The 12,602-nt window shown below is 49.7% G+C and overlaps 7 non-coding genes across 7 annotated transcripts; all 7 read left to right on the top strand.

Annotated features, from left to right (window-relative positions):
* Nucleotides 1-507: 507 nt before the first annotated feature.
* Nucleotides 508-591, top strand: Trnal-uaa (transfer RNA leucine (anticodon UAA)). Its single transcript has one exon. It is a non-coding gene; the product is annotated as a tRNA-Leu (tRNA).
* A 1,794-nt stretch (nucleotides 592-2,385) lies between these two features.
* On the top strand, nucleotides 2,386-2,469 carry Trnal-uaa (transfer RNA leucine (anticodon UAA)). Its single transcript has one exon. It is a non-coding gene; the product is annotated as a tRNA-Leu (tRNA).
* Nucleotides 2,470-4,263: 1,794 nt separating this feature from the next.
* On the top strand, nucleotides 4,264-4,347 carry Trnal-uaa (transfer RNA leucine (anticodon UAA)). Its single transcript has one exon. It is a non-coding gene; the product is annotated as a tRNA-Leu (tRNA).
* Nucleotides 4,348-6,141: 1,794 nt separating this feature from the next.
* On the top strand, nucleotides 6,142-6,225 carry Trnal-uaa (transfer RNA leucine (anticodon UAA)). The gene has a single exon. It is a non-coding gene; the product is annotated as a tRNA-Leu (tRNA).
* A 1,794-nt stretch (nucleotides 6,226-8,019) lies between these two features.
* Nucleotides 8,020-8,103, top strand: Trnal-uaa (transfer RNA leucine (anticodon UAA)). Its single transcript has one exon. It is a non-coding gene; the product is annotated as a tRNA-Leu (tRNA).
* A 1,794-nt stretch (nucleotides 8,104-9,897) lies between these two features.
* Nucleotides 9,898-9,981, top strand: Trnal-uaa (transfer RNA leucine (anticodon UAA)). Its single transcript has one exon. It is a non-coding gene; the product is annotated as a tRNA-Leu (tRNA).
* Nucleotides 9,982-11,775: 1,794 nt separating this feature from the next.
* On the top strand, nucleotides 11,776-11,859 carry Trnal-uaa (transfer RNA leucine (anticodon UAA)). The gene has a single exon. It is a non-coding gene; the product is annotated as a tRNA-Leu (tRNA).
* Nucleotides 11,860-12,602: the final 743 nt, after the last annotated feature.

Genomic DNA, 12,602 nt, shown 5'->3' with positions numbered 1-12,602 from the left:
TGCCCTTTAATGCACATCAGGGCGAACACGAAATTTCTAATATGAAGTACTCACTGACGATCCAAAGACGTTTCAGTATGTACGCGTCGGTACCACCGGGGCAGTGCCTAAGTATTGTAAAGTGAAGGTCGACAGTTTGAGCCTCACAGGAAGTATTTCATTGGCTTCCCACGAGTGCGTAATGCACAGCGTGGCTGTTGCTAGGAAACGGCCTTATTTGCCGTTCGTTAATATCTAGTTTTCTTTGCATCGATGTGAAAATGTTCCTATTACTAAATACAGTTTTGCTAGTTACAGTTCAAACTGGAAACGACGGAAGAAAGCGGTCCAACGCGCCACATTGGTTCCCGAAAGGAAGGGTGCATTTCCTACGCCACGTCTGACATTGCGTTTTCAATATTCTAAAACTGACATAATTCCATCCTACCGAAAAAAGAAACAGATTTCGCAGTGAGGTTCTTTGAGATATTGCTACAGATGGAAGTCTCTGGAGTCCTTGCCTCGCACGTCAGATTGGCCGAGCGGTCTAAGGCGCCAGATTTAAGCTCTGGTTCCCGTAAGGGAGCGTGGGTTCGAACCCCACATCTGACAATGCATTTTAAACATTCTGAAACTAACATACTCCCTAGATCTTACAGAACAAGTAAATTACGCAGAAACACGCCATGCAGATTTTACTAGAGACGACAGTGACAGCCCGAGCGGTCGAAAAGAAATAGCGGAACATACTTTTCCTGTGTCGAGGTTTAGCTCTTCTCACGGACGTTTCCGTTGTTGTTGTTGTGTTGTGGCTCTGGGTTCCAAACGACAGCGAGAAAACCTCAACAGCAACACATACGTGTTTGAATGAATCGTAGGGCCTTAATAAAGATAGATGAAACGGTGGCTCAGGTGCTGGAGTTCTGAAGCGGTCGTATTGTGTGGGCAGTGAGCTCACTAAGTTAGTGTGTCATGCTAACAACGGTAAGGCAAGGGGTAGAACCCACCAAGGGCTATTCCATATTGCTTCCCTAAAAGGCAGTGCGAGAGACTGCCAGGCAAATCCCAAGTGATCTGTACAAGGACTAAGATGTCCGCACGTCTGGAAACGTTCTCGCCGACTTGTGGGCCACGCTGACGACACGGGTTCTCGTCCGATCACCGAAGTTAAGCAGCGTTTTTGCGTGCTTAGTACACGAATCGGTGGCTAACTAGGAAGTCTGCGTGCTGTTGGATTCTTTAATTTTGCCTTTTCCCTTAGTTTTCTGTGTGGTTGCGCTGTAATGATACGGTCCAGCACGCTGACCCCTCTCTTGCCTCTCGGGACCCAAATTCGCGCGCGAACCTGCGGCCACAGTCAAATGAAAGGGTCCGTTGTGTGTTTGTCGAGTTGGTCTCTCCCAGTCGTTTCTAGCGCCTGTCCTCTACATATACGCCCATTTGCAAGCGTCAGCTTTCGCGTCAGCCGAGCAAAGTCGAGACAAGTCGACACATGGGGACACACGATGCTGTGAATCGCAATCCGCACTAGCCTACGCGGAGCGGGACGAGGGGCGAAGGAAAATCACTCGTAACACGACAGTTCGGAAATTCGACGATCGCGAGCGTTGGAAACACTCTCCTGAGTAAAGAAGACAACTTCCGTGCGGTGTCCGGGTTTCGAACCCGGATCAGCTACTTGGGAAGCAACCATGCTGACCGACACACCACCACCGCCTTCTGCTACGCGCTGATGGCGCCGTGGTGTGTCGCCTTCCCTCCTGGCGCCAGAGGCCGAAGGCAATCTCGCTGTAGGCGCTCAACGCCGAGTGGAAGGCGAGCACATCTGAACCCGTTTTCCTGGTGCTGCTAGGGCCATATACTGTAACTGAGTGCAGAACTAACTTTTACTGAAGAATCTGCCCTTTAATGCACATCAGGGCGAACACGAAATTTCTAATATGAAGTACTCACTGACGATCCAAAGACGTTTCAGTATGTACGCGTCGGTACCACCGGGGCAGTGCCTAAGTATTGTAAAGTGAAGGTCGACAGTTTGAGCCTCACAGGAAGTATTTCATTGGCTTCCCACGAGTGCGTAATGCACAGCGTGGCTGTTGCTAGGAAACGGCCTTATTTGCCGTTCGTTAATATCTAGTTTTCTTTGCATCGATGTGAAAATGTTCCTATTACTAAATACAGTTTTGCTAGTTACAGTTCAAACTGGAAACGACGGAAGAAAGCGGTCCAACGCGCCACATTGGTTCCCGAAAGGAAGGGTGCATTTCCTACGCCACGTCTGACATTGCGTTTTCAATATTCTAAAACTGACATAATTCCATCCTACCGAAAAAAGAAACAGATTTCGCAGTGAGGTTCTTTGAGATATTGCTACAGATGGAAGTCTCTGGAGTCCTTGCCTCGCACGTCAGATTGGCCGAGCGGTCTAAGGCGCCAGATTTAAGCTCTGGTTCCCGTAAGGGAGCGTGGGTTCGAACCCCACATCTGACAATGCATTTTAAACATTCTGAAACTAACATACTCCCTAGATCTTACAGAACAAGTAAATTACGCAGAAACACGCCATGCAGATTTTACTAGAGACGACAGTGACAGCCCGAGCGGTCGAAAAGAAATAGCGGAACATACTTTTCCTGTGTCGAGGTTTAGCTCTTCTCACGGACGTTTCCGTTGTTGTTGTTGTGTTGTGGCTCTGGGTTCCAAACGACAGCGAGAAAACCTCAACAGCAACACATACGTGTTTAAATGAATCGTAGGGCCTTAATAAAGATAGATGAAACGGTGGCTCAGGTGCTGGAGTTCTGAAGCGGTCGTATTGTGTGGGCAGTGAGCTCACTAAGTTAGTGTGTCATGCTAACAACGGTAAGGCAAGGGGTAGAACCCACCAAGGGCTATTCCATATTGCTTCCCTAAAAGGCAGTGCGAGAGACTGCCAGGCAAATCCCAAGTGATCTGTACAAGGACTAAGATGTCCGCACGTCTGGAAACGTTCTCGCCGACTTGTGGGCCACGCTGACGACACGGGTTCTCGTCCGATCACCGAAGTTAAGCAGCGTTTTTGCGTGCTTAGTACACGAATCGGTGGCTAACTAGGAAGTCTGCGTGCTGTTGGATTCTTTAATTTTGCCTTTTCCCTTAGTTTTCTGTGTGGTTGCGCTGTAATGATACGGTCCAGCACGCTGACCCCTCTCTTGCCTCTCGGGACCCAAATTCGCGCGCGAACCTGCGGCCACAGTCAAATGAAAGGGTCCGTTGTGTGTTTGTCGAGTTGGTCTCTCCCAGTCGTTTCTAGCGCCTGTCCTCTACATATACGCCCATTTGCAAGCGTCAGCTTTCGCGTCAGCCGAGCAAAGTCGAGACAAGTCGACACATGGGGACACACGATGCTGTGAATCGCAATCCGCACTAGCCTACGCGGAGCGGGACGAGGGGCGAAGGAAAATCACTCGTAACACGACAGTTCGGAAATTCGACGATCGCGAGCGTTGGAAACACTCTCCTGAGTAAAGAAGACAACTTCCGTGCGGTGTCCGGGTTTCGAACCCGGATCAGCTACTTGGGAAGCAACCATGCTGACCGACACACCACCACCGCCTTCTGCTACGCGCTGATGGCGCCGTGGTGTGTCGCCTTCCCTCCTGGCGCCAGAGGCCGAAGGCAATCTCGCTGTAGGCGCTCAACGCCGAGTGGAAGGCGAGCACATCTGAACCCGTTTTCCTGGTGCTGCTAGGGCCATATACTGTAACTGAGTGCAGAACTAACTTTTACTGAAGAATCTGCCCTTTAATGCACATCAGGGCGAACACGAAATTTCTAATATGAAGTACTCACTGACGATCCAAAGACGTTTCAGTATGTACGCGTCGGTACCACCGGGGCAGTGCCTAAGTATTGTAAAGTGAAGGTCGACAGTTTGAGCCTCACAGGAAGTATTTCATTGGCTTCCCACGAGTGCGTAATGCACAGCGTGGCTGTTGCTAGGAAACGGCCTTATTTGCCGTTCGTTAATATCTAGTTTTCTTTGCATCGATGTGAAAATGTTCCTATTACTAAATACAGTTTTGCTAGTTACAGTTCAAACTGGAAACGACGGAAGAAAGCGGTCCAACGCGCCACATTGGTTCCCGAAAGGAAGGGTGCATTTCCTACGCCACGTCTGACATTGCGTTTTCAATATTCTAAAACTGACATAATTCCATCCTACCGAAAAAAGAAACAGATTTCGCAGTGAGGTTCTTTGAGATATTGCTACAGATGGAAGTCTCTGGAGTCCTTGCCTCGCACGTCAGATTGGCCGAGCGGTCTAAGGCGCCAGATTTAAGCTCTGGTTCCCGTAAGGGAGCGTGGGTTCGAACCCCACATCTGACAATGCATTTTAAACATTCTGAAACTAACATACTCCCTAGATCTTACAGAACAAGTAAATTACGCAGAAACACGCCATGCAGATTTTACTAGAGACGACAGTGACAGCCCGAGCGGTCGAAAAGAAATAGCGGAACATACTTTTCCTGTGTCGAGGTTTAGCTCTTCTCACGGACGTTTCCGTTGTTGTTGTTGTGTTGTGGCTCTGGGTTCCAAACGACAGCGAGAAAACCTCAACAGCAACACATACGTGTTTAAATGAATCGTAGGGCCTTAATAAAGATAGATGAAACGGTGGCTCAGGTGCTGGAGTTCTGAAGCGGTCGTATTGTGTGGGCAGTGAGCTCACTAAGTTAGTGTGTCATGCTAACAACGGTAAGGCAAGGGGTAGAACCCACCAAGGGCTATTCCATATTGCTTCCCTAAAAGGCAGTGCGAGAGACTGCCAGGCAAATCCCAAGTGATCTGTACAAGGACTAAGATGTCCGCACGTCTGGAAACGTTCTCGCCGACTTGTGGGCCACGCTGACGACACGGGTTCTCGTCCGATCACCGAAGTTAAGCAGCGTTTTTGCGTGCTTAGTACACGAATCGGTGGCTAACTAGGAAGTCTGCGTGCTGTTGGATTCTTTAATTTTGCCTTTTCCCTTAGTTTTCTGTGTGGTTGCGCTGTAATGATACGGTCCAGCACGCTGACCCCTCTCTTGCCTCTCGGGACCCAAATTCGCGCGCGAACCTGCGGCCACAGTCAAATGAAAGGGTCCGTTGTGTGTTTGTCGAGTTGGTCTCTCCCAGTCGTTTCTAGCGCCTGTCCTCTACATATACGCCCATTTGCAAGCGTCAGCTTTCGCGTCAGCCGAGCAAAGTCGAGACAAGTCGACACATGGGGACACACGATGCTGTGAATCGCAATCCGCACTAGCCTACGCGGAGCGGGACGAGGGGCGAAGGAAAATCACTCGTAACACGACAGTTCGGAAATTCGACGATCGCGAGCGTTGGAAACACTCTCCTGAGTAAAGAAGACAACTTCCGTGCGGTGTCCGGGTTTCGAACCCGGATCAGCTACTTGGGAAGCAACCATGCTGACCGACACACCACCACCGCCTTCTGCTACGCGCTGATGGCGCCGTGGTGTGTCGCCTTCCCTCCTGGCGCCAGAGGCCGAAGGCAATCTCGCTGTAGGCGCTCAACGCCGAGTGGAAGGCGAGCACATCTGAACCCGTTTTCCTGGTGCTGCTAGGGCCATATACTGTAACTGAGTGCAGAACTAACTTTTACTGAAGAATCTGCCCTTTAATGCACATCAGGGCGAACACGAAATTTCTAATATGAAGTACTCACTGACGATCCAAAGACGTTTCAGTATGTACGCGTCGGTACCACCGGGGCAGTGCCTAAGTATTGTAAAGTGAAGGTCGACAGTTTGAGCCTCACAGGAAGTATTTCATTGGCTTCCCACGAGTGCGTAATGCACAGCGTGGCTGTTGCTAGGAAACGGCCTTATTTGCCGTTCGTTAATATCTAGTTTTCTTTGCATCGATGTGAAAATGTTCCTATTACTAAATACAGTTTTGCTAGTTACAGTTCAAACTGGAAACGACGGAAGAAAGCGGTCCAACGCGCCACATTGGTTCCCGAAAGGAAGGGTGCATTTCCTACGCCACGTCTGACATTGCGTTTTCAATATTCTAAAACTGACATAATTCCATCCTACCGAAAAAAGAAACAGATTTCGCAGTGAGGTTCTTTGAGATATTGCTACAGATGGAAGTCTCTGGAGTCCTTGCCTCGCACGTCAGATTGGCCGAGCGGTCTAAGGCGCCAGATTTAAGCTCTGGTTCCCGTAAGGGAGCGTGGGTTCGAACCCCACATCTGACAATGCATTTTAAACATTCTGAAACTAACATACTCCCTAGATCTTACAGAACAAGTAAATTACGCAGAAACACGCCATGCAGATTTTACTAGAGACGACAGTGACAGCCCGAGCGGTCGAAAAGAAATAGCGGAACATACTTTTCCTGTGTCGAGGTTTAGCTCTTCTCACGGACGTTTCCGTTGTTGTTGTTGTGTTGTGGCTCTGGGTTCCAAACGACAGCGAGAAAACCTCAACAGCAACACATACGTGTTTGAATGAATCGTAGGGCCTTAATAAAGATAGATGAAACGGTGGCTCAGGTGCTGGAGTTCTGAAGCGGTCGTATTGTGTGGGCAGTGAGCTCACTAAGTTAGTGTGTCATGCTAACAACGGTAAGGCAAGGGGTAGAACCCACCAAGGGCTATTCCATATTGCTTCCCTAAAAGGCAGTGCGAGAGACTGCCAGGCAAATCCCAAGTGATCTGTACAAGGACTAAGATGTCCGCACGTCTGGAAACGTTCTCGCCGACTTGTGGGCCACGCTGACGACACGGGTTCTCGTCCGATCACCGAAGTTAAGCAGCGTTTTTGCGTGCTTAGTACACGAATCGGTGGCTAACTAGGAAGTCTGCGTGCTGTTGGATTCTTTAATTTTGCCTTTTCCCTTAGTTTTCTGTGTGGTTGCGCTGTAATGATACGGTCCAGCACGCTGACCCCTCTCTTGCCTCTCGGGACCCAAATTCGCGCGCGAACCTGCGGCCACAGTCAAATGAAAGGGTCCGTTGTGTGTTTGTCGAGTTGGTCTCTCCCAGTCGTTTCTAGCGCCTGTCCTCTACATATACGCCCATTTGCAAGCGTCAGCTTTCGCGTCAGCCGAGCAAAGTCGAGACAAGTCGACACATGGGGACACACGATGCTGTGAATCGCAATCCGCACTAGCCTACGCGGAGCGGGACGAGGGGCGAAGGAAAATCACTCGTAACACGACAGTTCGGAAATTCGACGATCGCGAGCGTTGGAAACACTCTCCTGAGTAAAGAAGACAACTTCCGTGCGGTGTCCGGGTTTCGAACCCGGATCAGCTACTTGGGAAGCAACCATGCTGACCGACACACCACCACCGCCTTCTGCTACGCGCTGATGGCGCCGTGGTGTGTCGCCTTCCCTCCTGGCGCCAGAGGCCGAAGGCAATCTCGCTGTAGGCGCTCAACGCCGAGTGGAAGGCGAGCACATCTGAACCCGTTTTCCTGGTGCTGCTAGGGCCATATACTGTAACTGAGTGCAGAACTAACTTTTACTGAAGAATCTGCCCTTTAATGCACATCAGGGCGAACACGAAATTTCTAATATGAAGTACTCACTGACGATCCAAAGACGTTTCAGTATGTACGCGTCGGTACCACCGGGGCAGTGCCTAAGTATTGTAAAGTGAAGGTCGACAGTTTGAGCCTCACAGGAAGTATTTCATTGGCTTCCCACGAGTGCGTAATGCACAGCGTGGCTGTTGCTAGGAAACGGCCTTATTTGCCGTTCGTTAATATCTAGTTTTCTTTGCATCGATGTGAAAATGTTCCTATTACTAAATACAGTTTTGCTAGTTACAGTTCAAACTGGAAACGACGGAAGAAAGCGGTCCAACGCGCCACATTGGTTCCCGAAAGGAAGGGTGCATTTCCTACGCCACGTCTGACATTGCGTTTTCAATATTCTAAAACTGACATAATTCCATCCTACCGAAAAAAGAAACAGATTTCGCAGTGAGGTTCTTTGAGATATTGCTACAGATGGAAGTCTCTGGAGTCCTTGCCTCGCACGTCAGATTGGCCGAGCGGTCTAAGGCGCCAGATTTAAGCTCTGGTTCCCGTAAGGGAGCGTGGGTTCGAACCCCACATCTGACAATGCATTTTAAACATTCTGAAACTAACATACTCCCTAGATCTTACAGAACAAGTAAATTACGCAGAAACACGCCATGCAGATTTTACTAGAGACGACAGTGACAGCCCGAGCGGTCGAAAAGAAATAGCGGAACATACTTTTCCTGTGTCGAGGTTTAGCTCTTCTCACGGACGTTTCCGTTGTTGTTGTTGTGTTGTGGCTCTGGGTTCCAAACGACAGCGAGAAAACCTCAACAGCAACACATACGTGTTTGAATGAATCGTAGGGCCTTAATAAAGATAGATGAAACGGTGGCTCAGGTGCTGGAGTTCTGAAGCGGTCGTATTGTGTGGGCAGTGAGCTCACTAAGTTAGTGTGTCATGCTAACAACGGTAAGGCAAGGGGTAGAACCCACCAAGGGCTATTCCATATTGCTTCCCTAAAAGGCAGTGCGAGAGACTGCCAGGCAAATCCCAAGTGATCTGTACAAGGACTAAGATGTCCGCACGTCTGGAAACGTTCTCGCCGACTTGTGGGCCACGCTGACGACACGGGTTCTCGTCCGATCACCGAAGTTAAGCAGCGTTTTTGCGTGCTTAGTACACGAATCGGTGGCTAACTAGGAAGTCTGCGTGCTGTTGGATTCTTTAATTTTGCCTTTTCCCTTAGTTTTCTGTGTGGTTGCGCTGTAATGATACGGTCCAGCACGCTGACCCCTCTCTTGCCTCTCGGGACCCAAATTCGCGCGCGAACCTGCGGCCACAGTCAAATGAAAGGGTCCGTTGTGTGTTTGTCGAGTTGGTCTCTCCCAGTCGTTTCTAGCGCCTGTCCTCTACATATACGCCCATTTGCAAGCGTCAGCTTTCGCGTCAGCCGAGCAAAGTCGAGACAAGTCGACACATGGGGACACACGATGCTGTGAATCGCAATCCGCACTAGCCTACGCGGAGCGGGACGAGGGGCGAAGGAAAATCACTCGTAACACGACAGTTCGGAAATTCGACGATCGCGAGCGTTGGAAACACTCTCCTGAGTAAAGAAGACAACTTCCGTGCGGTGTCCGGGTTTCGAACCCGGATCAGCTACTTGGGAAGCAACCATGCTGACCGACACACCACCACCGCCTTCTGCTACGCGCTGATGGCGCCGTGGTGTGTCGCCTTCCCTCCTGGCGCCAGAGGCCGAAGGCAATCTCGCTGTAGGCGCTCAACGCCGAGTGGAAGGCGAGCACATCTGAACCCGTTTTCCTGGTGCTGCTAGGGCCATATACTGTAACTGAGTGCAGAACTAACTTTTACTGAAGAATCTGCCCTTTAATGCACATCAGGGCGAACACGAAATTTCTAATATGAAGTACTCACTGACGATCCAAAGACGTTTCAGTATGTACGCGTCGGTACCACCGGGGCAGTGCCTAAGTATTGTAAAGTGAAGGTCGACAGTTTGAGCCTCACAGGAAGTATTTCATTGGCTTCCCACGAGTGCGTAATGCACAGCGTGGCTGTTGCTAGGAAACGGCCTTATTTGCCGTTCGTTAATATCTAGTTTTCTTTGCATCGATGTGAAAATGTTCCTATTACTAAATACAGTTTTGCTAGTTACAGTTCAAACTGGAAACGACGGAAGAAAGCGGTCCAACGCGCCACATTGGTTCCCGAAAGGAAGGGTGCATTTCCTACGCCACGTCTGACATTGCGTTTTCAATATTCTAAAACTGACATAATTCCATCCTACCGAAAAAAGAAACAGATTTCGCAGTGAGGTTCTTTGAGATATTGCTACAGATGGAAGTCTCTGGAGTCCTTGCCTCGCACGTCAGATTGGCCGAGCGGTCTAAGGCGCCAGATTTAAGCTCTGGTTCCCGTAAGGGAGCGTGGGTTCGAACCCCACATCTGACAATGCATTTTAAACATTCTGAAACTAACATACTCCCTAGATCTTACAGAACAAGTAAATTACGCAGAAACACGCCATGCAGATTTTACTAGAGACGACAGTGACAGCCCGAGCGGTCGAAAAGAAATAGCGGAACATACTTTTCCTGTGTCGAGGTTTAGCTCTTCTCACGGACGTTTCCGTTGTTGTTGTTGTGTTGTGGCTCTGGGTTCCAAACGACAGCGAGAAAACCTCAACAGCAACACATACGTGTTTGAATGAATCGTAGGGCCTTAATAAAGATAGATGAAACGGTGGCTCAGGTGCTGGAGTTCTGAAGCGGTCGTATTGTGTGGGCAGTGAGCTCACTAAGTTAGTGTGTCATGCTAACAACGGTAAGGCAAGGGGTAGAACCCACCAAGGGCTATTCCATATTGCTTCCCTAAAAGGCAGTGCGAGAGACTGCCAGGCAAATCCCAAGTGATCTGTACAAGGACTAAGATGTCCGCACGTCTGGAAACGTTCTCGCCGACTTGTGGGCCACGCTGACGACACGGGTTCTCGTCCGATCACCGAAGTTAAGCAGCGTTTTTGCGTGCTTAGTACACGAATCGGTGGCTAACTAGGAAGTCTGCGTGCTGTTGGATTCTTTAATTTTGCCTTTTCCCTTAGTTTTCTGTGTGGTTGCGCTGTAATGATACGGTCCAGCACGCTGACCCCTCTCTTGCCTCTCGGGACCCAAATTCGCGCGCGAACCTGCGGCCACAGTCAAATGAAAGGGTCCGTTGTGTGTTTGTCGAGTTGGTCTCTCCCAGTCGTTTCTAGCGCCTGTCCTCTACATATACGCCCATTTGCAAGCGTCAGCTTTCGCGTCAGCCGAGCAAAGTCGAGACAAGTCGACACATGGGGACACACGATGCTGTGAATCGCAATCCGCACTAGCCTACGCGGAGCGGGACGAGGGGCGAAGGAAAATCACTCGTAACACGACAGTTCGGAAATTCGACGATCGCGAGCGTTGGAAACACTCTCCTGAGTAAAGAAGACAACTTCCGTGCGGTGTCCGGGTTTCGAACCCGGATCAGCTACTTGGGAAGCAACCATGCTGACCGACACACCACCACCGCCTTCTGCTACGCGCTGATGGCGCCGTGGTGTGTCGCCTTCCCTCCTGGCGCCAGAGGCCGAAGGCAATCTCGCTGTAGGCGCTCAACGCCGAGTGGAAGGCGAGCACATCTGAACCCGTTTTCCTGGTGCTGCTAGGGCCATATACTGTAACTGAGTGCAGAACTAACTTTTACTGAAGAATCTGCCCTTTAATGCACATCAGGGCGAACACGAAATTTCTAATATGAAGTACTCACTGACGATCCAAAGACGTTTCAGTATGTACGCGTCGGTACCACCGGGGCAGTGCCTAAGTATTGTAAAGTGAAGGTCGACAGTTTGAGCCTCACAGGAAGTATTTCATTGGCTTCCCACGAGTGCGTAATGCACAGCGTGGCTGTTGCTAGGAAACGGCCTTATTTGCCGTTCGTTAATATCTAGTTTTCTTTGCATCGATGTGAAAATGTTCCTATTACTAAATACAGTTTTGCTAGTTACAGTTCAAACTGGAAACGACGGAAGAAAGCGGTCCAACGCGCCACATTGGTTCCCGAAAGGAAGGGTGCATTTCCTACGCCACGTCTGACATTGCGTTTTCAATATTCTAAAACTGACATAATTCCATCCTACCGAAAAAAGAAACAGATTTCGCAGTGAGGTTCTTTGAGATATTGCTACAGATGGAAGTCTCTGGAGTCCTTGCCTCGCACGTCAGATTGGCCGAGCGGTCTAAGGCGCCAGATTTAAGCTCTGGTTCCCGTAAGGGAGCGTGGGTTCGAACCCCACATCTGACAATGCATTTTAAACATTCTGAAACTAACATACTCCCTAGATCTTACAGAACAAGTAAATTACGCAGAAACACGCCATGCAGATTTTACTAGAGACGACAGTGACAGCCCGAGCGGTCGAAAAGAAATAGCGGAACATACTTTTCCTGTGTCGAGGTTTAGCTCTTCTCACGGACGTTTCCGTTGTTGTTGTTGTGTTGTGGCTCTGGGTTCCAAACGACAGCGAGAAAACCTCAACAGCAACACATACGTGTTTAAATGAATCGTAGGGCCTTAATAAAGATAGATGAAACGGTGGCTCAGGTGCTGGAGTTCTGAAGCGGTCGTATTGTGTGGGCAGTGAGCTCACTAAGTTAGTGTGTCATGCTAACAACGGTAAGGCAAGGGGTAGAACCCACCAAGGGCTATTCCATATTGCTTCCCTAAAAGGCAGTGCGAGAGACTGCCAGGCAAATCCCAAGTGATCTGTACAAGGACTAAGATGTCCGCACGTCTGGAAACGTTCTCGCCGACTTGTGGGCCACGCTGACGACACGGGTTCTCGTCCGATCACCGAAGTTAAGCAGCGTTTTTGCGTGCTTAGTACACGAATCGGTGGCTAACTAGGAAGTCTGCGTGCTGTTGGATTCTTTAATTTTGCCTTTTCCCTTAGTTTTCTGTGTGGTTGCGCTGTAATGATACGGTCCAGCACGCTGACCCCTCTCTTGCCTCTCGGGACCCAAATTCGCGCGCGAACCTGCGGCCAC

This window comes from Schistocerca nitens, chromosome 8 (assembly GCF_023898315.1).
Source record: "Schistocerca nitens isolate TAMUIC-IGC-003100 chromosome 8, iqSchNite1.1, whole genome shotgun sequence".
NCBI classification, from domain to species: domain Eukaryota; kingdom Metazoa; phylum Arthropoda; class Insecta; order Orthoptera; family Acrididae; genus Schistocerca; species Schistocerca nitens.
This window is presented reverse-complemented; position numbering and strand designations above follow the sequence as displayed.